This window comes from Lissotriton vulgaris, unplaced genomic scaffold, assembly GCF_964263255.1.
Source record: "Lissotriton vulgaris unplaced genomic scaffold, aLisVul1.2 SCAFFOLD_640, whole genome shotgun sequence".
In the NCBI taxonomy this organism is placed as follows: Eukaryota; Metazoa; Chordata; class Amphibia; order Caudata; family Salamandridae; genus Lissotriton; species Lissotriton vulgaris.
Genome location: NW_028243475.1, coordinates 945,106 through 972,636, shown reverse-complemented (window position 1 = coordinate 972,636; position 27,531 = coordinate 945,106). Strand labels below are relative to the sequence as shown.

Sequence of the window (27,531 nt, the reverse complement as noted above, 5' to 3'; positions counted from 1 at the left end):
AGCAGCTCCTACTCACCTTCACACTGCTATGCTGCAGTCAAGAGATAAGATTTTGGGCGATTTTTATAAAGTAAGCTAAATTGGTGGATTTAGACATATTTGTAGATGGGATGGGCTGGGGCGGGGCACAGCTCTGGCATCCAATGCTGCCATTTCAAATCTTGGCTCATAGTGGTACCATTCAAATTGCATTTATTTTCTGAAACAACTTGCAACATGACTGCACATAGCATCCAAAATAGTGTCCTGGAATGAAACAAAAAACCTTGCATCCTATGGACACAAGAAATCCATTACCATGCAATATTTCCATAACAGTTGACACCATTTATTTAAGACAATCTACTGACATGTTTTGTAATACATAGATTACTTCTATTCACCTAATGAGGCCAAAACTATATACTTCCTGATACTAATTGCTTTATGCATGGTCATATATTGTATTGCAATTGCATTTATATAGCGCTTACTATCCCCGATGAGGCGTTGAGTCACTTTTTCCGTGAGTAGCACGCTACTCCGGGACCCATAAAGGATTAGTGTTGAATTAGTATAGTGAAATATGAAAGTAAGCAAAGTGATGAATAGGTTAGTTAGTTATTTGGATTCGGAAGGATAGAAGAGGAAAAAAGGTTTGTATTTATATAGCGCTTGTTACCCCTGATGGGGTGTTGAAGCGCCTTTTTATTTGGGCAGTAGCACGCTACTCAGGAAACCCATGAAGGATTAGTGGTGAATTAGTATGGTGAAATATGAAAGTAATTTGAGTGGTGGATATTAGTCAGTTATTTGGATTGAGAAGGGTTGGGGAGGGGTGGAAAAGGGAAAAAAGTTTACATTTATATAGCGCTTGTAACCCTGATGGGGTATTGAAGTGCTTTATTGGCGAGAAGCACACCACTCAGGAACCCATAAAGGATTAGTGTTGAAAATTAGTATAGTGAAATATGAAAGTAGTTTGAGTGGTAGATGTGTTATTCAGTTGGATAGAGAAAGGTAGCTTTCACAGGCAGCACAACCCAGACTAGGACAAAGTAGATTCTAATCATATAAAAATTGAACACTTTTAATAAGCTAAAGAAAATATTTAAAGTCTTTAAAATGGAAAGTTTGATATGCATTTGTTCCAGTGGCACAACCTTTTTTATGATCAATACCATACATTTTTGGCGTGTCATTACCAATCTTTGGGCAAAGGCACAATACACGTGTTAAGTTCAGAATAGAATCACAGCGTAGAATGCACAGTCAATATATTTTAATCAGTGTATGCCAGATACCCGACTTTTAAGCAACTGATAAACCGCAGAGTTAAAGTTCAGGAAAAAATGTCTTATTCGTGGCAGCACATTGTCTTTTCTTTTTTTAATAAACTAAACAATCGTGCATCAGTTGGAACGTTTTAAATCTGATTCTAAACTTTCGTTGAGCATGAAATTCTATTTTGTAGGGAATGAAAGCCATTTTTAAAGAGAAATTTGTCCGGTGACTTCGACACTGACTGCACTTTCCCGCCTCCGTAATTTGTGCGTTTTCATTCATTTAATTGCTTACCAGCTCTTGGCAGATCCTTAAAAAGTAAATAACTAGTATGATTGAGGAAGGATAGAAAAAGGTATGGACATACATACAGCACAGACTTCAAGGAAAAGCTGGGAAATTCACAGGAATAGCTTTTTAAGGATCTATCCTACCTTTGGGTAGCCAAAAGTAATTTGTGGCTAGTCAATTCTTTTACATAGGAAGCAGACCAGGATCCAGAATTCTGGATCGGGAAAGGGAATGAAGAAACATGGCTAATTCATAAGGATTCATAATATGTGAAATAATATCCACGCAGTGCTTCAGGCAATCCACTGTTTTAGGCGACAAAACAATCTGTCCAATTTTGAGCATGTCTAAGAGGATAATGTTAAGTAACTTTGATCACCTTGGTAATAATGGATAGAGTATTTCATATGCATATTGCTACTTCTGACAGCCCAGCAGCTGTGCGGGTCTCAGAATTTTTTTCACACTTTCACACCACCAGAGAAGGGCACTGTGCCAAATGCCTTCTAACATATATGAAAGCAGGCTCTTAAGCAGAGGTACTAGACCCAGGGCATTGTCCCAGGTGATATCCTGTGTCTAGTGCCTGATGGGCATGCCCGAGCCCATCAATTACTGCAGGCAGAGGCACTAGCCGTAGGGAATTTATGAACTGCATGAACAGTTAATTAGGGGGTGCAAGGGTAGCATAGCGAACTACAACTTAAGACAATCTGTGTGTTTTTAGTTTCAGATGATAATTATAGTGTTGCAGCAGCAGTGCTTCCTAAACCTGTATTTCACACCAATGATACTCTAAATATGAATTATTAATTGTCCATAAATTGTGGAACTAACATAGGCTGAGAAATAAGTATGGTACACTGCATTTTACAAAACAAGGTCAAAAATAAACTTGAAACGTGAAGCAGGTCTGTTGACATTTACAGTCCACTCAGCCTCAGGTTTCATTATCATGTCACCATCACCCCGAATACACAATACACAATTGCCTGTTATATCCTATGTGTCTAAAGGCACAAATATTATAGTGGCCAAATAAAAACGACATAGATACGGTTATGTTGCACTTTCCTTAGAGAATACAGGAACCATATTTTGGCTACAATTTTTTGATTATTTGATCTATGTTCATAAATTTCACCTAAATTTCTAGAACGGATGTGCTTACATATGTGAAATCTGGTGAACAGTGATCACGGATGCACGGATTTCATAGTTTAGAAGAATGATTTTTTAAGTCAGTTTCAGGAACAAGTTAAACAATTGCTTTTTCATGTAGCATTTTATAGCACAAATTGCACCAAACTATTCGTAAACAATTTCAATAACATGGACATTCACATATCTACTAAGCTCATGTGTAAATAAAGAAATGATTAAATTACCTAAGTAATTTGAGAACAATACTTTAAATGTGTTTAAGGCTCATCTATAGTTTGGTCGTGCACAGAAGCTGACATACTCAACTCACTGAGAATTTGTAAATCATGAAGTATATCGTACTCCACAAACCCAAGGAACTCCTTTTTAGCCATTATTCTATTTTAACCACCCTTGGAGTCCCGTGTGCTCACTAATTTGTATTGGCGGTGCTCAAACTCAAGAGCTTCAAAATGATGATCTGTCTTACCACACTCTTTAGCAAGCACTTAATATGTAGTTTAATTACTTTAGTGGTGAGCAGAATCATAAACATTCCCAAAACGTACTTGTACACAGTGGCGGCTGGTGACTTTTGAAAGTGGTGAGGCGTTAAAGAGGCTGACGAGTGTGATAAAGCAAATGAAAAATGAGAGTCCAACTGCCAAAGGAGAGGCCAAGGATCTCTCCCCTTTGAAAGTATTTGAAAAATAGCACAATATAATGCATTTTTCAGTAAAAACTGATAAGGAATTTGGTTGTGGATGGCTTATTTTTCCATGACAAGTAATTTGTAAAATCAGGCAGCAGATTTAAAGTAGCATATATGCAGGCCTTGGCATCCTCTTCAAAGCAGGGTTAAAGTTCGTATACCATGTCTTTCATGAACATTATGTTAATAGAGCACATAATATGGTAAGTTGCTCCAGAGATATGAAAGCCTGTATGTTTACTTTTTTCAATCGGTATTTTGCAAGAACACGACATGAGGACTTCAGGCACGTTGCATGGTCTTGGAAAACAACGTCATACACAAGAATGAAATGCCATTTGTAAGATTCATTGCTCCGTATTAAACTGCTGTGGGTCAGCTAAAACTGGAGTACTTGACAATAAAATGAGTCAACAGGTTACACGTTACATAAGTAATTCTGAAAGGGCTGCCTGCACCCCAGACTTGAAAATTGTCAAACTTCGGCAGGGAGTGCTATAGATATTGTACATTTGACATCGCTTTTGAAATCAGTGTGTGCATCTAGTTACTGATCTTTTATAAACACGTTTGCTACTAGATGTGCAGTTTTTAAATGCTGTGAGTTCTGCTAAGGCACATTACATCAGCAGTCCTCAAACTGAGTGACTGCTCAATTTTGGTCCCTAGTTATTGAAGACTCAATGGAACTGAAGGCAATACTTTTGTTGCACTCCACAGTAATGCACTCCACAGTTTAATAAAAGCCAATAAACAGTGGTGCCTCACCTCAATTAATCCACGTTCAATTCCAAACAAATGTTCACAAACAACTGAAACAAAGTTGCACTTTACTACAAATGGGCTCTGTGTTTCATCTAGTTTTCACATTAGCGATGAACCTTCACTGCGCCTGCCAGGCGCGCAAAGTGGCCAGAGGTGAACAGGCGGCTTCCTCAGTGACAGAGCTCTCCCCGCCATCGCGCACGCTCAATCCTGTCAGATTTGCAGTGCGAAGGGAAGTAACAAACTTCCAGAATGAATGTGATGAATGAATGTGATAGACAAATGGCTAATTGTGTGGTTTCAAAATAAAGCCTATAGGAACACACATGTGATATTAAACAATTATTATTTCATGTTGTCTTCACTGTGATTTCACAAACCTTGCAGTTATACAAACCCTGGCTTTTGCAGTTAGGCCAAGAATGGTAAAAATCCATGAACTGTTTATTCTTGTAGCTTCTCCTTTGTTTTTAACCGCATCGCTGCGGCGGCTTTTCCCGCTGTGCGCGGCAGATTTGAAATTACCGCATTACGTGACGAGCTGGCCTTGTCATCCGCGCACGACAGGTAAGCGCGATGACGAGCCCAGCTCGTCAATAGCCTCGAAGGGGTTAAGAACTGAAGGATCAGCTAGATCACATGTAGATAAGAAAGGTCGACAAACAGCAAATGTCGAAACCACACATGTCCTCAGCATTGTGGGAATGTATTCAAACTTTGAGAAGATTCCGGTCAATATTTTACTTCAGCTTGACTTGTACAATCTATAATGTGCATGTTTGTCTGTCTCAGCTATTTCATGTGGAGGCCCTTAGACCTCTACCTTTCATCACATAAACCCCCCTAGGCGCAGACACGAGACACTAGATAGCCATCAAGGGACACACTATAGGGACCCACACTCCAACAAAAGAAACCTGCTAGGAAGAACACTCTCCTATCTCCATTCCTACCTCTATCCCTCTCTATCCTCTCTATCGTCCGGGGTGCTATACCCACCAGGCAGCGCATGGGGGGAAAGAAGACAACGCCAAGCAGGACTCGGATAAAGGACTTCTTCTTGTTTTTTGGACTAGTAGAACTATCCGACCCCACGCACCATGGCAAGGAACGAACTATTGCAGGACAATATTACTATACCCCCCCCCCCCCCGACGCCTTCTTTTTCTCTTTTCTTTTTCTCCTCTTTCTTTCCGCCACTCATGTATGCTCCATGTAAATATATATTTTTTTTATATACAATAAAAAATTACAGAAATCAAATGGTATAAGTAGATTGTGCCAGCTGCATCTGGCAGAGTATACCAGAAAACTGAATACTTTGTATTTCTCAGGCTTAAGCTTAAATAAATATACCTCCACGGCTGTGTTTGATTGCTCTATCTCATTAACGGAAAAGAGTACCTGATTTGTGATACACAGTGATTGCCAATTTTCTGCAGTTCTTCTGCTCCCGTGCTGCCCAGTGTGCACGGACCTACAGGACAAACTCCAGACCCAAACCAAACACTGCTCTCATGCAGTTAATAACAGTAAACATCATAAGAGCAGCACCAGGATTTGTTGGAGCAGGCAAATCCTCCACTCCATAGGAGACTGAGGGGCTGCATCTTTGCTGTTCCCTGTTAATAAAGTGCAGATTGGAGAGGCCTCAAGTGCGCATGTCTGGCTGGACACAGCAAGACAACTGTCCAACCTGACATGCACACTACATTTCACGCCCCACCAAGTCCATTGTTCTCTCTTCTTGTACGATTGGCCGCACCCTCGAAGTACCTGATCAGGCACAACAAAAAGATTGCCACCTTCAGGCTTTAGGGTACTATAAACATGTATGATTAGCAAAGGAGAAACTATCCCTGCTCATACACTACTAGATAAGGGTTTAACCGAGCACATCCTACACCCTAGAGTAGGTGTTGCTAGCAGCTGAATAAGATATTAGCACGCATGAGGGTACCAATCCTCCTGTGGCAAAATTAACCTTTCCTACTAATGCTGAATCAACATTTACCAGTCTAGCTCTAGATCTGCAGCTGTAGTTTAGTCAGTAAGTCGCACAAAATTATGATGGCAGCAGGTGGTGCGCAGGACCAATGTTACAACACAGCTCTCTCTCAACATCCCCCAAAGCCTGAGGCTAGAGGCCCGTAACAGACTGGAGAGAACACATTAATCACAACAAAAATGTTGCCTGTGTGATAAACTAAGAATAGTTTCAATTAACTTTGCAAATCTAATATTTGGTCTTTGTGTTTTTGTTAATACTTTTTTTCTATTCGGTAACCTCTGGCCAAAACACTACGGAAATAAAAAAAACAATTAACCATTTGTATTGACCACAGTTTTCTGGAAGGGGCGCGGGGTTAGCTAACTAGGAAATAAATAAGGAATACCAATAACATGAAAAAAGGATTCTGTGTAGTTCAGTCTTCCCCAACAAGTAGCTCAGAAGCTACTTTAGCTTTCTTGCTACCTTGAAGTAATTCTCCTTTGTGCTCGCTTGAATGAATATATTTATATCAAAATTGACAACTGTATATTTGAGATGAAAATTTTCAGAACACATGAACATTAAAAAAAAAAATTGAATTTCCAAAATATCTTTACATCGGATATTTGAGTGACAAATTATGTTGTACTGGTGAGACTTATTACTATTATTATAATTACCTTGATGGCATGAGCATTGCACTTTGGCTTTTGTGTATTATGTAAAGACATTCCAAAGTGGCAAAGCCTTTTTAACATTCCTGCTGTCAACCATGCCTGATACACTAAGGTGAGCACTGCTAGTAATCTTGTATAAGGTGGCCATTTAATGTAATCATGTCTGATGTGGTCACTATGACAGCACTAATAATATTAGTAGCTCAAGATGATGTTCATTGAACATAAGTTGTTCTTTTTACATTAAAGGCATGGAGACCTACAGTATTTAGGAATTTGCTACGTGTCAGAATCTTCAGCTAAGTTATGGAAATAAACACTCCCACCTTACAAACGTCCAGAGAATTTGTCAATATCACTGTACTACAGCTATTTAAAATGGCAAAGTACTTACATATCCACTGGTGGATAATCTATTGTCAACAGAAGCTATGGCGTTTCTCACAGATTTTCTGGAACAGGCTTTGGCTTTAAGCAGCAAACTCCACCCACACCAGGTATGCTCAGCCTTTACCTTGCTTGACATGGGAGAATACTTGCACCCCAAACTTGAGTGAATCGGAAGTGGTGCACCATATAACTTTCAAAATATACAGTGGAACAAGTGCCTCCAAGGAGAACGCTATTTCCATGCTATTGCCCCATGCATGTGTCCTAACTAACTAAATGCTATATATGATTATGGTGTTGTCAGTGATGTCATCAATGATGGCATTTAACATGTTATGAGTGACCTATTTATGTGAGGTCACAAGCAGTGCATGGAAAGGGCATAAATTATACCTGGCTACCCTTGGGAAAGGCAGGAGTCCATAAAGACTCCACACCATTGGTCAAAGTAGGCTGCATAAAATACTCAGTATTTTAGATAATGAGTGGAGGGATAGAGTGGAGTAAAGTGTTGTAGAGTGCAGCAAAGTGGAGTGCCATGAAGTGGATTAAGTAGAGTGGCATAGAGAGGAGTGGTGTAGTGTAGAGTGGATTAAAGTGTCATAGAATGTCATCGAGTAAGGTGGCATGGAGTGTCCTAGAGTCAGAGAGGAGTGTCGTAGAGTGTCCTAGTGTGAAGTGGCATAGCGTGGCATGGAGTGTGTTGGAGTGAAATATTCTGGAGCAGAGTGTCATAGCATGGAGTGGCTTAGAGCGAAGGGGCATCAAGTCGAAATGAGTGATGTAGAGTGGAGTGGTGTAGAGTAGACTGGCGTAGTGAGGAGTATGGTTGGTACGCCAGTGGCATGGTGTGGTAGCGCACTGCCATTACACACAACACATTTTAAATTGAAATGACAATTACATTTGCACATACAATTTTACTGATAAAACTATATAGCGCTCAAATGATAATGAGTGGAAATGGCATCACCCAGTGTACTGGTTTGTTCGGATCAAATTAAAGTATTTTTTCCACCATCCTTCCGAATCTCACAAAAATGTGCTTCATTTGTGCTTTCGTAATTCTGCTATATTCTTGAATATTTGCACAGTTCATTTACAGACATTTAAGTTTTGTTGTGTGCTAAAAAAGCCTTTTCTTTTACAATAATCAATAAGATTGTCACATAACTCCTCTCCCTGTTATGTCAGAAAATGAAAAGTAAACATCAAGCTCCCTCAGAAGACAGAGTCTGACATTTGACCTCTGTCTTTGAATGCACAGCAAATGTGAAAAGATAAGAACAAAATGTATTGGCCTGTTTACAGAACGCAAGGACTCATGGAAGAATACAAGAAGTGATGGTGAACAAGGTTTGCTCCATGGGACCGAGTAGAAAATGCTGGGCAGGCTAAAACAAGAAGACCAGCAAATAGAAAACCAGAAATGTGAGCTACAAACTGCAAAGTCAATGGTAAGCAATAGGCGGAATACATTCCCAGGGAAGCTTTCAAAATACCCGCAAGATGTCTTTTTTGCAACCAGACAGCTGCGCTGCTTGGAAGGCTTTAATCTAAAAACATTTTAATGTAAACTATAAGGAATGACAGAGGCATACGCTATAACTAAAGAAAATGAGACAAAGGATTCTGAGGTGTGTCATGTTATATTTAAAAATCGTTTGACTGAGGAAAAACCCACCAACATCTACGTTTCTGAGATGTGTCAGGAAACCGGTTATCTGAGAAAGCTCAGACACTAACAATTCAGTGCACTTATCTCTACATTTAACGTTATCACATCTGCCAATACACTATAAATGCTTGCTTTTCAGAACTTTCATAGATAACCTATTTCCTAACACACCTCAGAATCTTAGGTGTTAGGCGGGATTTCCTCAGTAATCTTTGACCCACACAATTGCAGGCATAAGAAGATGATTTAAAGGGGATGAAAGTAGCCCCAGCATCTGTTTTGTAACTACAAACAGGGATCAGGGATCAGTATGAAGCCAGTCACAACAAATGAAAGAGCACAAAACGTATCTAAACCAATTAAATTTCATGAAAATTACTGAAGTTAAAGGTGTTCATACTGTCTCTGAAGCAAAACCTTAAAAGGCATGAAATAAGTTAAGGTAGTACAATAACCTAAACTCCCATCCCCTCCCTACTCCTTTACCCTTTATTTTCCCTAAGACTTGAAGAAAATGTAAATGAGATGTGAATGAGAGACATGATGGTATATTGATGATGTGTAACAGTATGGGTGATGGTCTAAGTAGCTAATGTGATGGTGATTTGATGACGGATTGTGCAATTGTTTATCTATGATATAACATATTTCAATTAGCTGAAAGCACAGGATATTGAGGACATGAACGGTCTGATTTTGTGATCATGCGACCTTACAGTACAGTTGAACATACACCTTTTACGGTACTGTATGATATGCTAGTGTATTGGCTCGAGTGATGCGTATTTGTGTCCACAATGATTTTTAGTGAGTTAAAAGGTATTGATATTTTGTGAGCACATATGAGATTGAGGACTTGCTTGATTGTTTTCATGTTAGGATCATGCAGGGTTATCATTTTGTTCAAAATAACTTATTAATTCTTCCTTGTGACAGATAGAATGTATTGAATGGTGGTGTCCAATCTGTACATCACAGAACATTTGCATTTCATGTATGTATTATAGTTGCAGTTACATTTATAGGACTTTGCGCAATATAGAAGTATGTGTGTTAAAACATGTTTGATATAGTAAAGAGTATAGACCAACGGTCGGAGTTAAATTTAAGAGAGTACAGACGGGTTGGGAGTTTATATTAATAAACTAACTTAAGTGAGCTAGTTCAGGAGTCGCAGAATGTGAATGAGTATATTGTTGTAAAACAAAGAGGTCCACATGTAGTCGTAGAGTAGATTACATGAGCACATGATGTTCAGATGTTAAATTGTAGATAGTAAGTTGAGCCTCACCAGCAGCTGCCTCCTTCCTGTTCATCCCACGGACTCCAACTGGCACTCTCTCCCCCACACCAGGCACTCCAACATTCCATTACCTCACCAAGCACCCCACCATTCCACAACATCACATCCAAACTGGCTGAGCAGCAGGGAACAATTAACTAAGGGAAAGGATTCATAATAAGAATTCAAGTCAAAACACATCTCCTTCCCTTAGGGAAAACAATTCATAATATAATTACAACTAAAGAAGAGAACATACAAGTCATATGACATTGGATACATTACAATTACAACAACGTAGTAGGATGCAAGACTAGAAGAATAAAGAGGCAGTCCAACAAGGTTACAATTACATGAATGTATTACTATGTATTACCCTCACTCACCCACTTCTGCACACAATAGAGGGTACCACGTAAACACCACCCAGGTCACACAACCCTTCAACACAGTACTAGGGTACACAACCCCACAATACAGCACTAGGGCACATGACTCTACAATATAGTACTAGGGTACACAACCCTACAAAGTTGTAGGGAACACGAACCTACAACAGGGTACACAATCCTACAAAACGGTAATAGGCTACACAACCCTTTGACATAGTACTAGGGTACACAACCCTACAACGCAGCACTAGGGTACACAACCCAACAACAAAGTACTAGGGTACACGTTCCTTCACCACCACACTAGTGTACATGACCCTTTAACCAACACACACAATTAAGCACATGAGATAGGCAGAACATAGAAAGATAATCAACCCCATGGCAGAGTACAAGATTCTATAATCATTCAGAAAAACACATGCCACGCCATTAGAAGACACAGGCCAAAAATCAAGACACCCATAAAAGCATGGCATAATACAAGCCGGCAGGAACTCGACATGCAATACAACATGCAACATATGTAATACATTCAGCTAATTATTTAACCTCTGCAAAAGCATGAAACACAAGAAATCAAACATACACGAATCAACATAAGAATAAGCTGAATATGGCATCAAATAAACATGGCAGCAGAATAACAAGATAATTTGAAACATATGTACTAGAGCATTACTTGCAAACGCATGATGAAAAGTAATAAGGATCACAAAAAATGTTCAAGTTCCCTCGGTGGGCGATCTCTCACTCGAACAAATATTCACCCCTCAGTACAACCAATCCCAATAGCAGCACCTGGGTATTGTACAGGACCGTAAATATTCCCTTATCTCCTGTTCCCCGCTCACGTCTGTACCACATGTGTGCTAATCCATTGGGCTTTGCATGCTTGGGTTTGTATCCAGTCTTAGTCGCCACTGATGTAAAGCAAACAAGGTCTCACATGTAGTCATAGAGTAGGTTACATGAGTAAGGTTTATTAAGTCTTAGTTACAGGATATTCAGGTGGTAAATTGTAGATAGGAAGTTAAGACCCATCACAAGCAGTCTCCCTGCTGCTCAGCCCATACAGTCCAGCTGACACTCTCCCAACCACACCAGGGACTCGAGCATTCCATTACCTCACCAAGCACTTGAGCATTCCACAACATCACATCCATACTGACTGAGCAGCACAGGGAACAATTAACTAAGGGAAAGGATGCATAATGAGAATTCAAATCACAACATATATCTATATACTCACTGAAAAAAACAAAGGTTACAGGGACTTTACAGTTAGGCTCAGATTTCACTCGTACAAAACTAGTGAAATTCAGCAGTTATAGTTTACCTGAACTAACTATAACTTACGCTCCCACAATGCCCTGTTTATGACCACACATATTACATCACTCACAACATGGTCAGTGACATCACTGATGAAATCACGGATTACATCATCAAGCTAGTGTGTTTTGTAAACGTTTGTGAGTCTTAAAGATAGATACTAAGCTACTGCATAAGTTAAATTACTAGTCTTTCTGCACCACTAATGAGTGATACTATTTCTAACATATGTCATCTGAGTGGCTGTGTGACTGTCACTGTGTGAGCGGCTGTATGGGTGTCTAAGTGGCTGTACTGATCTGTCAGTGGGTGACTGAGTGTCTGTATAGGTCTGTCAGTGGGTATGTGGGTGGCTGTATAGGAAGGTAATTGGGTTTGTGAGTGATTTTCTGGGTGTGTGAGTGATTGTGTGGGTGTGTAAGTGGGTGTATGAGTGGCTGTATGGGTGTGTTGGAGTGTGTGAGGAGCTGTATGGCTGGGTATATGGGTGTGCGAGTAGTTTTGTGGGTTTGTGAGAGAGGGTATGGGTCTGCAACTAGGTGTGAGTGGATGTATAGGTGTGAAACAGGGTGTGTGAGTGGGTGTATGATCAGACCTCGAAACAAAAAAACACTCACTGGCTATGTCAAGACAGATTAATTATGACAAGCTATTTTTAGTGCCTAATCTCCCATTCTGGCGAGCTGACAACAGTTGTTCTGCTTGCTCACAAAGAGCAAAATAAAGAGAAATAAAGATGCCTTTCAGTCTTGTTATCTTGTCACATTTGCTGGGCTTTCAGAGGGAGAGGTCAAAAGTCAAATTTGTGAAGGGAGAGGTGTGGCACAGCGCCAAGCCGGATGACTCCAGAGCACGAGGCTCACGGTTCGAACCCCAGCGCTGGTGGCAACTCAGCCCTGCATCATGTGACTCTGGACAACAGCTCACTTAATCTCCCTGATGGCCCCCAGCACCTTGAAACCCTTAAAAGGGTGATATGTGAACACTTAACAAATAGGAATTAGTATTATTTATAGTTTGTCTTCCAACATTTACTTTTCTGTGACTGAAGTTAGAGGATTTTATAAAGTGAACTGTGTGACAATCACGCTACGCAAAGCATGTAAAATTAAAGGCTGTAAGATTTCAGGCTTTTCTTTTCTAACACAACACTGAAATCGCTAATAAGTTAACTGTTAAAACATTTCACATATATTTAATTTGTTATTAAGACACATTTTTGTAATTCTGTGGTGAAAAAAAAGATTCTTATAGGATCAAAACAAAGGCGGCTCAATAAGAGGAAATATTTTCCAAGGATTACACAATTTGCCACCCGTTCATAGGTCAAGTATATTACAGTAAGGTCGAGTAATATTATTCAAGTTGCTAGACCTGCAGGTGTAGTAACATTTTAATGATTTTTCGAGCCCTGATGATGTGTGAGAGGTTGTATGTGTGTGTGTCTAGTAGCTATGTGGGTTTATATTGTTGTATTGGTGTGTGAGTGGTTTTATGAGTGCAAGAGTGTTTATGCGCTATGTGCGTGGGTGTGTGAGTAGTTGTGTGGGTGTGTGAGTGGTTGTGCGGGCCTATGGTTGATGTCATCAGTGATGTCAATTGAGATATCAGAGATGTTATCAATGAGGTCACTGACTATGTCATGAGTGATGTAATATGTGAGGTCATAACCAGTGCATTACATAGCTGTGAGTTATAGTTAGCTCAAGTAACTAGAACAGTTGAATTTCAATGGTTTTGTGTGAGTTATATCTGAGCCTAACTATAACGTCCCTGTAACCTTTGTTTTTTTCCAGTGAATTTTCAAGGTATTTAAATTTTTTTTTATAACTGTAATCTTTAACCTTTGAGAGTGAGTATGTGAGTGCCTCAGTGGGTGGTTGTGAGTGTGGGTGTCTCCATAGGTGTGTGAGTGGGTGCTTAAATGTAAGTGGGTGTATGAGTGTCTCAGTGGGTGAAAGTGTCTAAGTGAGTGAATGCGTGGGTGCATGAGTGAGAGGTGACAAACAGAAGTTTTAATTAAAGGGACATTTTTAAATGCCGGTTTTAAGGAATGTAGTGAATATTTTTGAGACAGTAAACAAAGCGGCTTCAGATTGGCGATCACTTTCGATATATGTTTCACTGATGCCTGCCTCCCAAACACCACCACCGTGACCGGAAACAGCCAAATCAGCACACGGCTGCTGCTGTTCCAAAATCACAAACGTTAGCTTTTTAAATCCGATATCTGACCTCGTCATAAGCAATCTTGCTCACACGACCGAAAAAAGCTACAAGAACCAGACATGTGACAAAAACAAACCACGTAATGTTATACTGCAATGACAGAATCAACCAGAAGGAAGATGGCAAATAACGATAAAACAATTTACAGTTCCCGTTAATATTTGTGAACAGGTACACACGAAATCTATTGCATTTCACCAAACAATGCTGAATAAAAACACTATCCACTTTGTTTATGTAGACGCAAAACTCAGATGTAGTATTCACCCACACGCCACAGACCGCAGAGAACCAAGCAGGCGTTTAACATCAGAAAGAGGGATGCATCTGGGTGCAGGGTTTATGGATGGGGAAAGTGAAGCAAGGAGAGAAGTTGCACGTGTTCCTGATATCCGACCGTAAGTGGCAGCTGGAGCGCACGAGATATTTAAATATGTAGGATTTAATGTAAACACAGGTGTCTGCTAGTCCATTCTTTGGTAAACCTTTGCCATGCACCAATCGCCGCCCCAGTGTTTCGCCTACGAATGACGGGAAACCGGAGCGGTGGGTTTGCACAACCCACCAATTACTTCAGATATATATAGGACTGTCAAACTTCAAAGTACAGTCCTACAAACTACAGCTCAAACTGCTCCGTGCAAGAAGCGGCGCACTGACAAGAGCACCTACCCATGTTTTACAAGCTATTACAGTGCATTCATCACTTGTGCGATATTCATGCAAGCATCACAGAAGAAATGCCTATGAGTTTTCAAAAATGACCTAGAAGCATACATTAGCGATTCTGTAACTCTTATGTTTTGAATAATTCAATTGAATGTTTACTGTGTGCACATTTGTGTATGCGTGCATTCATTTATCTCAGCGAAAGCCACTTTCACATAGCACAAGAAACCTTCTTCAGAGCACACTTTTCTCTGCACATCTCGACTCCAATCCCGACGAGCACAGCCCTGTAAGCACAAGTGCCCCATTCTGCAAAAGCATCCCCCCATACAATTGTGCAAGCCCATCCTGACTGCTGGAGGACCCCACTTCTGGTTAAAGGTGTGCCCACAAAACCACAGAGCCCCTCTCTCTCACCAGTCTGTCAGTCAGTCAGTGCAGCAACCATTCAGTACCCTATCCCTTGGTACACTGTCTGATATGCTGCAGTACCCCCACAGTGCCACCCATTACAATTCCATTGGACCCAGCCATATGCAAATCAGTCTTGATCCTGTTCCTTATGGGAACAATCCTGCCAAGCCAGGTCCTCCCTGGACTGGAAAAAAGCATCCTGGGACCGGTTCCGAGGCATCACCCCTCATCAGCCAGGCTAGCTTGAATCCAGTGGAGCAGTGAGCATGGACCCACGTATGGATATACCCTTCCCACTTAGGGTGACAAAAGCAAAAGGAACACATGATGGATGGAATGTTGAAGCATTGTGGCCCTTACTATTCTGTGTCATTTTCTTACGATTTAATTTACGTGCAAAACTTACCCTTCAAACTATCTTTCTGTATCCCGTTAATTTATTTTATCTCTGCTTGAATACTGGATGGATTAATATTCTAAAATACACCCATTTAATCAAAATAATAGTTTTTTGGACCTTATTGTGGAGTCACATAGGCTTCACATATTGGAAATGTATTTCTGATGTTTACTCCCTTACAGCTCTTCAAGTTGGCTAATAATGGCCCATACAGTCAATGGGATAAATATATTTGATGGTTTCGCCAAAAGATTGAGGTGCAGACATTTGCGCGCTATCAGACGCCATTCCAGAAACTCTGCCTGCCGCGGCGGTCTATGCTGTTTTTATGCACAACTTTGCCTTGTAAAGTGCACTGCAGTCTGCATTCGCTATCATTTTCTCTCAAAGCCTCTATCCTATACAATGCCGACTTGTCCGATGGAGGCAGAAACCGCATACAAAGAGCGAAGGACGGAGAACATCAGACCGAAAAAACGAACGGAAAGCATATATGATTACATGTATTAACCGAAGAGACGCTGAAAGGGTTATCCCAAAGAATGATATAATGGGGGATTGCCTTGGTGGAAAGAGGACGTTTGTTCACGCTGAGGTTGACAGAAAAAGGCCAATCGCTCAAGTGCCACGTCTTCAGGGCAACAATCTTGCAGCTAGTGCTGAACGTGCTCGTACCTGGTATGCCCCACCTGAAGCGCGCCAACGTAGATCAATAATCTTGTATCCTCAGGCACACGCTCAAGACAAAAAATGAAATTAGCATGCACAGTATTCACTGGTAGGAATTCTTTGTATTTGGCAAGGTGGGAAGGTGCCATTTGCAAAGGCCGGCCTGACAACCTGCAGCTCTAAGCCGAAGAAGCTCCCGAGAATAATAAACGCCTCTGGTTTAGCAGTTGGCTTAGTGTTTAATTTAATCTCTTTAACAGATCAAACACAGAAGCGGCGAAGCCGATGATAGGCTTAACATTCTGAGCTGGATGGCAAAAGATGGCAACAAAACAAGACCTGCTGGTCACATCTTCATACCTCAAAGTGATCACCGACTGGCTTAAGCCCCACAGGCGGCTGCTCCATGCAGAGTAACACTCCAAAGAAGCAATCTCTAGAGAGCGTGGGGTAGGGGCAGGGCTCGAGTCGGGGTACCACGCGGGTGGACGGCGTCCCCCTACTTAGATTTCCGGGAGCTCGATAACTGGAGCAAATGGAGCCACACATTCACTCTTTGGCCTCTCTGGGGGCAAGATCGGAGCCCATTCAGAACACTGGTCACGTGCTGGCTTCTCTGATGCAATCGCATCTAAGGGGTGAGCGAGGGGAGGCGATGAGTCTGATAATGCAAACCACCTTTCGTGACGTCACTTCCTGTCGTGACGTCAGCACCCCCCCCCCCCTTCTTTGTTTTAGGACTTGTGCCCTGGGTATGGGGCTGGGAGGAAACTGCTAGTAGAAGAAAGGCTCTGGGCTGACAGAGGGGGGATTTTACGTTATCCCTGAGGGAGACGCAGTAAGGAGGCACAGCCCTAGTGTCTGTGCCTAAACATGGGTCCCAAGCTCACTGAACTACAATACGCTGAACCTTCTAGAGATGCTTGTTTCCCCTTTCCTAGCAGTTTGGGCTGAACTACTCCTTTTGAAGTGTGCTTAGAAGACATATGGAAATCCTTTTTAGTTTTAATATATATCACAGAAAAATATGTCTTATAGGCACAAAGAAAATGTACTATTGTTTTTGAATTACTGTAAATTTAAGGCAGTTTAAACACAAAAGGATGAATAAAAAACATAAAAGGAGAATAATGAATGGGAAGAAAAAGCCTTACCAAAGTACAGTACAGCCCCCCCCCCCAGCATTGGCACTGAAGTTCATCTATTTGTATTAAAAATACCATCACTAACAGTGCATGAGAGCCAATGGCTGAAGGGTACTGATACACTGCCTCATGCTGTGATGGGTAGAAGCAAAATAAGTGAACGCTAGCTGAACAGACCAATAGATGAGGGGACTGACCCAAACACCTTCTAGGCATCTATTTTTTATTTAAGATCTTTTTTACTACTAGTCTAGTAAAACAGCAACATATGGCTCCAGGCCAGACCTAACACGGTGGACTGGAGAGGGCCCAGAATACTTACCAGTGGTTCTGGTTATTTCAAGCATTTGTAATCTATCACAGTGCTTTAAATGGGGGAAAATAATGAGCTAGAGGTGTAGTGAGGGGGCGGGGCTAGGGGTGGGCTAAGGGCAAGACATGATGCTTTTTAATGACTTCTATATTAGTTGCAGCACATACCAAAACACATGAAATGTGTTTATATAAACAAAGCAGGTTAACTCATTACACAAAATGAAAGAGAAATGCGATAATATGTTAATATTTCCCTTTTTTGCAATAGTTGCACCTTCTTAATGACATATTGTTAATTGCTGTTATTTGGCACAATACTATATATTTTTGAGCACGTGAGTAGGAAGAAACTGAAAATACCCCCACTTCGAACCAAAGCTATTATGGCACCTAGCAAATCATCATGACCCTCCCTAGAAGATATCTTGTCTCTTCCATCGACCTATCCATTCATCCTACCATTTACCTTTACATTCTGTCATCTATTCAGTCTTTCATCCATCATTCAGTTTTTCACCATTCCGTCTGTCCACCCATCATATCCAAACCTAACCATCTCCAAACCTATCCATTCATCCTTTCACTCATCCATCTCTTTATCCACCCTTTCGCTCAACCACAAATCCTTTCGCTCATCTATCCATCAACTCTTTCACTCCTTTATTCCATCCACCCTTTCACTCAATCCCATTTTTCACTCATCCATCATCCACCCTTTCATCCACCCTCCCTCCCTTTCATTCATCCACCCAATCTTTAACTTATCCACCCATCATCTGCCCTTTTATCCAATCATCCACCCATCCATCCATGCTTTCACTCATCCATCCATCCATCTATATACAGCCACCCTTGCTCACTCATCCATCCACTCACTCGCTCACACACCCAGCCACCAACCCTCCCTTTTACGTTATTTATAAATCTTTGTCACCAAGCAGACATGTACACACAAAGTGCCACCCATTTTCTTTAAAACCTCCTGAGATTGTATTGATTCTCTATTCTGTCTCCCATTTTATTCTTACAAAAAACAGGCATATAAATGCAGGCAAACACACACGCTTAAGCACACACCCAAAAGACTCGGGTATGATAAATGCCATGTTCTACTCTTCACCTACCATGGCTTTTTTAATTGCCACCAGGGCCGGTCTGGCCGTAGCCTGATTGCCACTGTCAGGGGACTGCCATGAATCCTAGGTTTGCACAAATGCACAGGATAGTGTGAATGTGATGACAGCACAGGGCCTGAAAGGACCCTGCTCTGTCAAACACAGCGTGATGGTGAGCACCTGGACATTATTCAAATGAGCCCTGCTCAATGGCTCAGCTGGTGATCAGATCGGGGTTACAGAACTGGCGCCTTGACTACCAGAGATACGTTCCACTCCTGCTTACAAGCACAGCCAATGAACCTACCTTTTCATGAGTATCGGTCCTCTCATCGGCAGTAGAGAAGTGCTGGTACTCAGAGTGATAAATCTAAGAAGTGCCAGTACTCAGTACCGCCCCTTTGCACTGCTCTATCACCGTTCTGCTCCCCAAGCCCGCCATGCTCTCGAACCTCTATCAAATTCACACAGCATCTTCCTGAAGACAACAATAGACACAGGCCCCGTGAATGCTTGTCAGGGACTGTTTAGGGCAGTGACACTCAAAGTACGGCCGGGGTCCGCAAGCGGCCCTCGTGACCTTCACATGCGGCTCCCAACAGAACTACTTCACTTGGCTGCTGTTTACTTGATCGAGCAGCAACATTCAGAAAGATGTGAAATAAACGGCAAGCATGATGTAAAAGAGAAGCAGCAAATAAGGTGTCCTGCACCACTTAACTTTAGGAAACCATTATTTTGTCAAGACATTTTGCAACAAATGTGTAAAGTTTGAATTTGTGAATGTTTTTTAGCCATGTTCTACATGGCTGAAAGTAAATTAAAAAAAATGCTATGACGCGGCCAGCATCGTCTGTTTATTTTCAGACTTTCAGTTTCACTTTTACTTTCAGGATCCGTGAGTAGAATGAAAGTCACAGGCTCCATCCCCGCAAGATGACTTAGTTTGATAAAGCAACAATCTAGGTGTAACATAGAGGCCATGAATTGCATTCCAAAAGCATTGTTCAGCGGGATAACGTCCATGGTGCACTTTTCTATGTGTAGCTTGCGGCATGCCGCTGTTTGCATCTCCTCAGAGGCCGTGTCAGCGGAGGTGATTTATGGACACAGCCTCTGAGGAGATGCAAACAGCAGCATCGAAACGAGTCATCGAAACGAGCCAGCAAACCAGCAAAGCGCAGCCCGCGTGAGCTGAGGAATGAGATGTCTGATGCCAGAGACAGCATACAATACAGTTTAAAATCACACTGCAAAACTAGAGCTTGTATTATCTAAAATGGAACAGAAATCATTCATTAGATCCTTGAGGTTTTCCTGAGGCCATTACACTAGACGTTACTAAGGCATATATAGAGTCAGAAATTTTCAAACGTTTTGATGTCTACATTCAAATCCATACTCTGAAAATGCATTCACTTTTCTGAATGGGAAATGCTCCATAGATTCATTAATGCTAATGAGACCTGAAATTCCTTGCAAGAGTTTAATGGGTGGTTAAATCAAGGAAAATCCTAAAGGAAACCACCTCCAAGAGGCAAGAATGAGCTTTTTAGTAGCTGGGCCACTAAATGTTCAATTTCTTCTTTAGACCACCAACCCCCAGATGCATCAAGCATCCATTTTGCGATTCCTTATTAGCGAAAAAAAGAATTCGCTAATAAGGAATAGCAAAATGCCATGCATGAAGAACTCGCTTTAAAAATAGCGATTTCTTAAAATTCCTTAATTGCGACTCGCAAATTGCGAGTCGCAATTAAGGAATACCTCCCCATTCATTCCTATGGGCCTAGACGCCCATAGGAATGAATGGGAAGACATTCTCAATTAGCGAATCGCAAATTGAGAATGCGAATTCAAGGGTGCAGGGGTGTCCAAAGGACACGCTGTTGCACCCCTGAAATTGATCTGTGCACATATGTGGCGCACACACATGCCCTTAGGGCATGTGTGTGCGCAACATGACACTTTGAAAAATGCACTTTAGTCCATTTTTCAAAGTTTTTGCAAATTACCATGAAGTTCAACTTCATGGTAATTTGCGAGCCCTATTAGCGAAATCGCTATTTTTAAACTTTAATGCATTGCATTTAAGGAATCTCAATTTGAGATTCCTTAAATGCAATACCAATTTAAGTAATCGCAATTTGGAGATTTCTTAAATTGCGATTTTTGCATTTGGGATGAAGCATCACAAATGCAAAAATACCGGTCGCAAAGGGGCAGATTCTGAGAATCTGCCCCTTTGCGAGCGGATTTTTGCTTGATGAATCTATGCCCAAGGCTTACCTCCATGGTTGCTGCCATTATAACTCATCCTGCAACAACTGCAAAATCTATGGCAGGTGAAATGAAATACCAATGGCTTGAAACGCCTACCCAGCTCTGTGATCGTAAAGAGATAGACTGGCAAACAAATGTAAGAGTAGGAGGTTATTTCCCTGCAAGGCTACTTTCTGGGAAAACCCCAATGTTTGTAATCTTAGCCTCTCATACTTCAACACGAGAGCATGAATAACTTGAATAGCTGTAAAACACATTTTTTTCAAATCTAAGATCTGAGATGCTCAACATTGAAAATATTACATATAAGATTTAAAAGCTGTATCACAAATCTGAAAACAAACTAGCGTTTTTAATATTTAGCAATGCAGTTTAAATGCACAACTTTTATCAGTGCACAAGCCATCTGTTCTATTACTATTTATAGTCTTATTTGGAGATGCGTTTCTTTTTCTTTTCTAAGTTTTCCCTATTTTGCAAATAGTTTTTTATTTATTTATTTATTTATTTATAACGTTTTATATAGCGGAAACACGCTCCCGAGGGATATCAGAGCGCTTTACAATTGTGGGGAAAGGAAGGTAACAGTTGCAGTACATGTGTCAAATAGGAATACAGACAGAATCACATATCAAAATAGAACTCACAGGACAGGAACGGTTGCAGGTACAAGGGGTCAGAAAAATAATAAGAAATAACTGGTATATAGCAAGTGCATCGAGAGAGAGGAAATAAAGAAAAATAATTAGCATCCAGCGCAGGGCTTAATGGTGTAAGTACGCATTAGAGCAGACATTCCATCAGCCTATTAAGGTAAGAACTTTTTCATAAGGAATCTTTTTTACTTCCAATTTGAAGGCAACCTTTGAGGAGATTCTACGTATTTCCGGTGGTAGCGAGTTCCAGATCTTCTGTGCTGAGCCGGAGACAGCTGCTTTACCCCTCATCTTTTATTATCGTAATGTTGCTAAGAAAGATTTGTTTAGATAGAAATACATACTTTTTAGTAAAGCCATCCCCAGCCATGGGGGTAAGTTTTAAATCCTGAGTTTGTGCTTCTCCATACCAGACACTTAAATTATACTGACAACTGGATGAAATGATTCCTACAGCTTGTAATCCTCATTGTTTTTATGGAAAATTTCTATAGACTGATTTACATACGTATGATTTAACACGATGACGACACAGCTGTGGTTCGAATGGGCTGTGTTTATGAAAAAGGAAAATAATTTAATAGACGGATGAAGTTTCTAATCCTAAAATGACAGTACGACCCGGCCACGGCTCCGAGACAATATTCTATTCTGAAAACGCAATTAGGAAAAAAGTAGCTGGAAAGTCTGTATCCCAGGAAAGCAACTCATATGGGCAAGTAATGCTGTTAAGACGCACATTTTTTACTGCCATGACAGATTGGGCAGTTGAAACAAGTAAGTTATTCCATGTTGTGGAGTAAAAACTGGCTCAGGAATCGAAAAACATCTGCAGCCTCAATGGCCTTGAACCCTGAATGAAAGTTAGAAAACTCCTAAAGACGCCAACGTTGCAGCTCTAGTTTGCATCACAGTCACTACAATCCTTTGTGTTTCTAACCGGGATCAGAGCTGAAAAAGTTTGCAATTTAAAGCTTATCATTCGGAAGCCACGTGAGTAAGAATAATATTTTCATCTCTATATTTAATATCGCTTACTTTAAAGCAACTCTTAATTAAAACTACTCCACCGGGAGGAGCTACGCCGCGAACCAAGATGGCCGCATAAGCTCCCGGCTCCGCCGACCTCTCGTCTATCCTGTTGTCTATCCTCTACCCACGCCCTATGCCTGGATGTATGAAGGTTACCTGATGCTAGCGGTGCCGTCCCGGACTTCCTCCCTTATTCAGCGACGGAGTTATGCCGTGTCCCATTTTCGGCCTACTCCTGGGCTGCCGCCGGGACCTCGATTTCGGAACTGTCCGAGTGGGAACTGATCAACATCGGCTGTGGGACCGAGATTGTGGCCGGTCTTCCGGATTTGAATAATTCTTTCCACTTTCGACTTGTGACCTCGTTGATGGCTGGTGCCGGAGAAGAGACATCGATCCTCCTGCACCGCAGCTGGGGGTTGTGTGCCTGACCCTCGTTTCCCGGTCCGGGGGCTGACGGGCTGCACCCACGGCCGGTGACTGTGTTGAGCGTGCCAGTCCGGGGCGCCCCTGTTGCTGAGATTGCTTAACTGTGTGCCCGGAGCCCGGCGATGTGGGCTGGAGATTGTGTCCCCCTCCGTCCTTTGGGCCCCGGGATGGAGGGGACGGATAGCGCACATTCATTGAGTTCCGTAATGGCAGCGATTGGGGCGCTCCGCTCACAATTTACCGTCACGTATGTCTCCCTGGCGGCAAAGCTGGATGATGTCTGCTCGCGACCGGCAACTGACGCTGCAACACCTGAACAGCAGTTTGAGATCCAGTCGAGCGATTTGACCCGCCATCTTAAGGTGCCCGAACGGCAGCCCGACTTCGCTCCTTTGGGAGTCGGCCTCACTTCTCCTTCACCCGCTACAGTGCCTGGTCTTCCCTTCATGTTTCCTATCCGATGGAGTGTCGTCGCTGGAGGTTCTGATCGTCAATGCCGAGTCTCAGGGTCCTGTCAAGAGGGACTGCCATTTTTCTTTGTCCCGGCCCGTCTGTATAACGGAGGCCGCCATTTTGTGTCCGGACTTTGTTCCATCTTTAGTGCCTCAGACTGTCGTGGACGTTTTGTCTGCCTCTGGTCGGCTGTGGCTTGGTTGGCGCGTGCTCCGGAAAGGATTCGCACTGGTCAGGGCTGATTCCGACTTTGAGTTGTTCTTACTCCTCGCCACTGCTTTGGGCTACCTGAGACGCTCTCTCTGATCGCATTTGTTGTGACTTTGGCGATGGGTCTCCCCGTGGTACTTGCAGGGTTGACTTTTACTTTCCTGGGATCTCTCAGTTCACTTTTGCCGGGATTGCACCGAGTATCTCACCGGGCCTGGGGTGGGGTGGGGGGGTTTCTTATTGGTGATTGTCCTCCCCATGATAATGCCGAATGTTTGCTTTGATTGACGATGATTGTGCCTTGGGGAGGTCACTGCCGGCGGGGGGGGTACCGGGTGTCCGGGAGTGTGTCTGTTTCTCTCCTCCTCCACTTCTTGTACTTTTTCCCTTCTGTGGGGCAGTTCCGGGGCGACAGGCACGCTGTTAGTGGGTTAGGCCGTAGCCATTACAGGGGTGCAGGGTGGCGGGTGTGGGGGGGTTTGTTATTTTAGTTTGTTTTGTTCTATGGTCCCTATCGCTCTTTTCCGGCTTTGGGAGGGTTCTTTCCTCTTTAGTAGGGTTGGCTGTCTCTTGGTCTTGCACTTTTTTTCTTTTCCTGGCATCTCAACAAGCCTCTATTTCTCTGTTCTTGGGGGGTGGGCTCTCTGGGATGATACTTAGAAATGTTGCTTTCCGTAGTATTGCTTATTGCCCAGTTTTAACGCCGCGGCTGCATAGATTACATAGTTGCTGTAGTCATAGCCTATCTCCAACTGTACATGGGGTACGTTCCCCTCGTCTATTTTGTGTATTTCTCCTGTAAGGTGTGATGTCCTTGTTGTTGCAGCCCCTACTCTTCTTCTAAAATTTAAAAATGAAAACCTCCTATCCTGTGTTGCGAACTCACAGACACGTCTGGCATACCTCGAAATATCCTGATTGTTGATTGGCCTAAGTTTCTCCTGCTCCTAATTATTGTCTTTGCGGCCGGCCATGGTGGTTGTGGGCCTGCGCATGTATCTCCTTATTTTCTGAATAAAGGTTTCCAAAAAAAAACAAAAAACTACTCCACCCATTAACCACATTTGAAATTCTGATAATTTATATTTAGACGTTTAAAAAAATGGTGAAATTTGAATTCAAAAGGTCATGATTATATACTTTCCTTTTTTATTTGCAAATTGTGTAATAATTGACTGACAAGGGCAGAATTTATCATTGAGTATTCAGTAGGTCATTCAGTGAAAGAACCCGGCCTACCCTGCAATTTACTAATATCTTGCTCCACATACAGAGGAGGTGACAAGCTTTTTATAAATGGTTGTTTGTGTAGATCTCGTTGAATACACTTAGCTATCTCAGGAAGGAGTTAATCTGAAGGAGCAGGAAAGAAAAGTGTCTATGACGGCCAAAGCAGAGATATATAGTTTGAGCCACAGGTCCGATCTGCGATGCATGATGTCATTGGCTGCATCACAGTGTGTCCTAACAAATTGTTCCTTCAATCTCTGTAAGTTATGCACCAAAATGACCCATATAGGGGGAGGGTGGTGCGAAGAGAGAGTGTGTACATGAGTGACAAATGTCCTCAATCATGGGTGGAGTCAGTGGCCTATAGTTTGTGCTAATCAGCTCTTCTTTTCAGTTGTTGAGATAGATTTTGGTTTCCTTGATGTTACTGGTCTTAAGGCTGTACAATTCTGAAGCTAGACATACTGGATGGTGAGTCTTTGGTAGTGCTTAGTGTAGTGAATGAAAGACGCCTGGTCCATGTAGATTTTAGGTTGGTTTATTTAAGATGGATGTAATCATCTACAGCCCCACCAGGAGCAGCCTTCCTGCTGCTCAGCCCATACTCCAACTGACTCTCTCACACACCAACATTCCCCAGCATCCTCACACACTGACATTCCACAACAACAGTCACACTGGCTGAGCAGCAGGTATAACACTTAGGTAGGGACCTTTCGTTCTTTCCAGACAGATAAATAAACAGTGGTGGGGGGAAGGATGCATTTGAACTTGGTGTTTCCAGAAACACAGGAATATTTAGCCTCACTGGAACTTTGTAGGACAAACGGCTCAAGACTGCACAGTAGAGTGGAACAGTCCATGGAAGGGCAGATGGCTCTGCAATCAGTACTCTTCAGGCCTTTTGTGAGTACTATAGTTTAGAGACAGACCTGGTGTTGTCTGCTGTGAGAAGCATCACTGTACACAAAGTATTACTCTGGTAAGTAGCCCGAGAAAGACACTTTTAAAGAGAGCAAACCCAAACCTGTTCTGAAATCTGAACAGTGGACCCTAATCCCAACTCTAGAAAATGTGTGTAAAAGTGGGGCTCAAATCACTCCACCACTCTGTTCCAGTTTGAAGGCCTTCATGCCTATGGGAGTACTCTGATGAGTACTCAAAGGACTGCTGTGGGACCATGGCTGGTGTCTGCATGACAGCCAGTCTCCCAGAGGTGAGGGGACTTTACCTGAACTTTGCACTTTATGTTGGAGTCGCTGAAGGTCTGTCTAATACCCAGAAGCCTGCCTACTGTGAAAGAGAGGGAGTTTGCCTGGCCAATCAGGAGGAGAAGCACACTGTACCCCCAGGACTGAGAGACACAAGCAGAAAGCGAATTGCCTGAGAGTGAAGCTGGGAGTGACTTGTGCTGCAGAGCGTCCCTGTGGTCTCTCAGTAATGTTCCTGGTGGGAACCGCTACAAGCTTCCGCGACAGCCCGATCGGGGCTTCAAATGCCGAGGGGACTGTGTCAGTCAAGATGGGTCTGCAAATACCATGGTGACTGCACCAGCCTGATCAGGATTGAAACTGTGGTAGTAAGTGCATCAACCTGATCAGGGTCACAACTGCTGTGTTAACAACGGCATTCCGAATGAATCTGCAACTGCCATGGCGACTGCACCATCCCGATCAGGGCTGCAAATTCTGTGGTAACATCACCAACCCAATCAAGACAGCAGCTGCCAAGGTGCAGAGTTGGCCTGTTCGAGCTGCCAACTGCTGTGGTGACTAAGTCAGTCAGAATAGGTCTGCAACCACCACAGTGACTACATCAGCCTAATGACGGAGTCAGTTCGATTGGGGGTGCAACTGCTGTGGTTGCAGGACTGCCACTGTGACTATGCCGGCCTATTCAGTGGGCAACTGCTGTGGTGACTGTAACTACCCGGCCAGTGCCGGCACAAGTGCTTGACACTTAAGTTATTGCGTCTGGCTTTTGAGTTCTGAGCTTATGCACCACACACCATGGGGAACCTTTAACTGCTCACCCACACTACCCTGAGAGTCAATTGAGGAAGGGGTTGCACTTAGCCCAGTTTGCAGTGTCATAGTGGGGTGAACCCCAGGACACCAGATGTAAACAACCTCAACCACCATTGTTTGGGAAGGTTAATTGGTTTCTGAGGTGCTGAAAGTCAGGGAGTTGTTTTACTGGGGTTGTGTTTTCAGTTTACTTTGTGACCTCTGCAAGTGCCGAAAGAATTGGCACAACACAGCACATAATTCATGCAAGCAATTCATGAAGCAGAAATATGCTGATGTTGTGCTTCAAACTAGGCTAGTCCCCCTATTTTAAATGTTAATGTCTGAGCTGGCA

The 27,531-nt window shown here is 42.4% G+C and overlaps 1 protein-coding gene across 1 annotated transcript in view; it reads right to left on the bottom strand.

Moving 5' to 3' along the window:
• The window catches only part of LOC147668338 (rho GTPase-activating protein 39-like), a 343,470-nt gene that overhangs the window by 8,831 nt on the left and 307,108 nt on the right, over window positions 1-27,531 (bottom strand). The window lies entirely within an intron of this gene.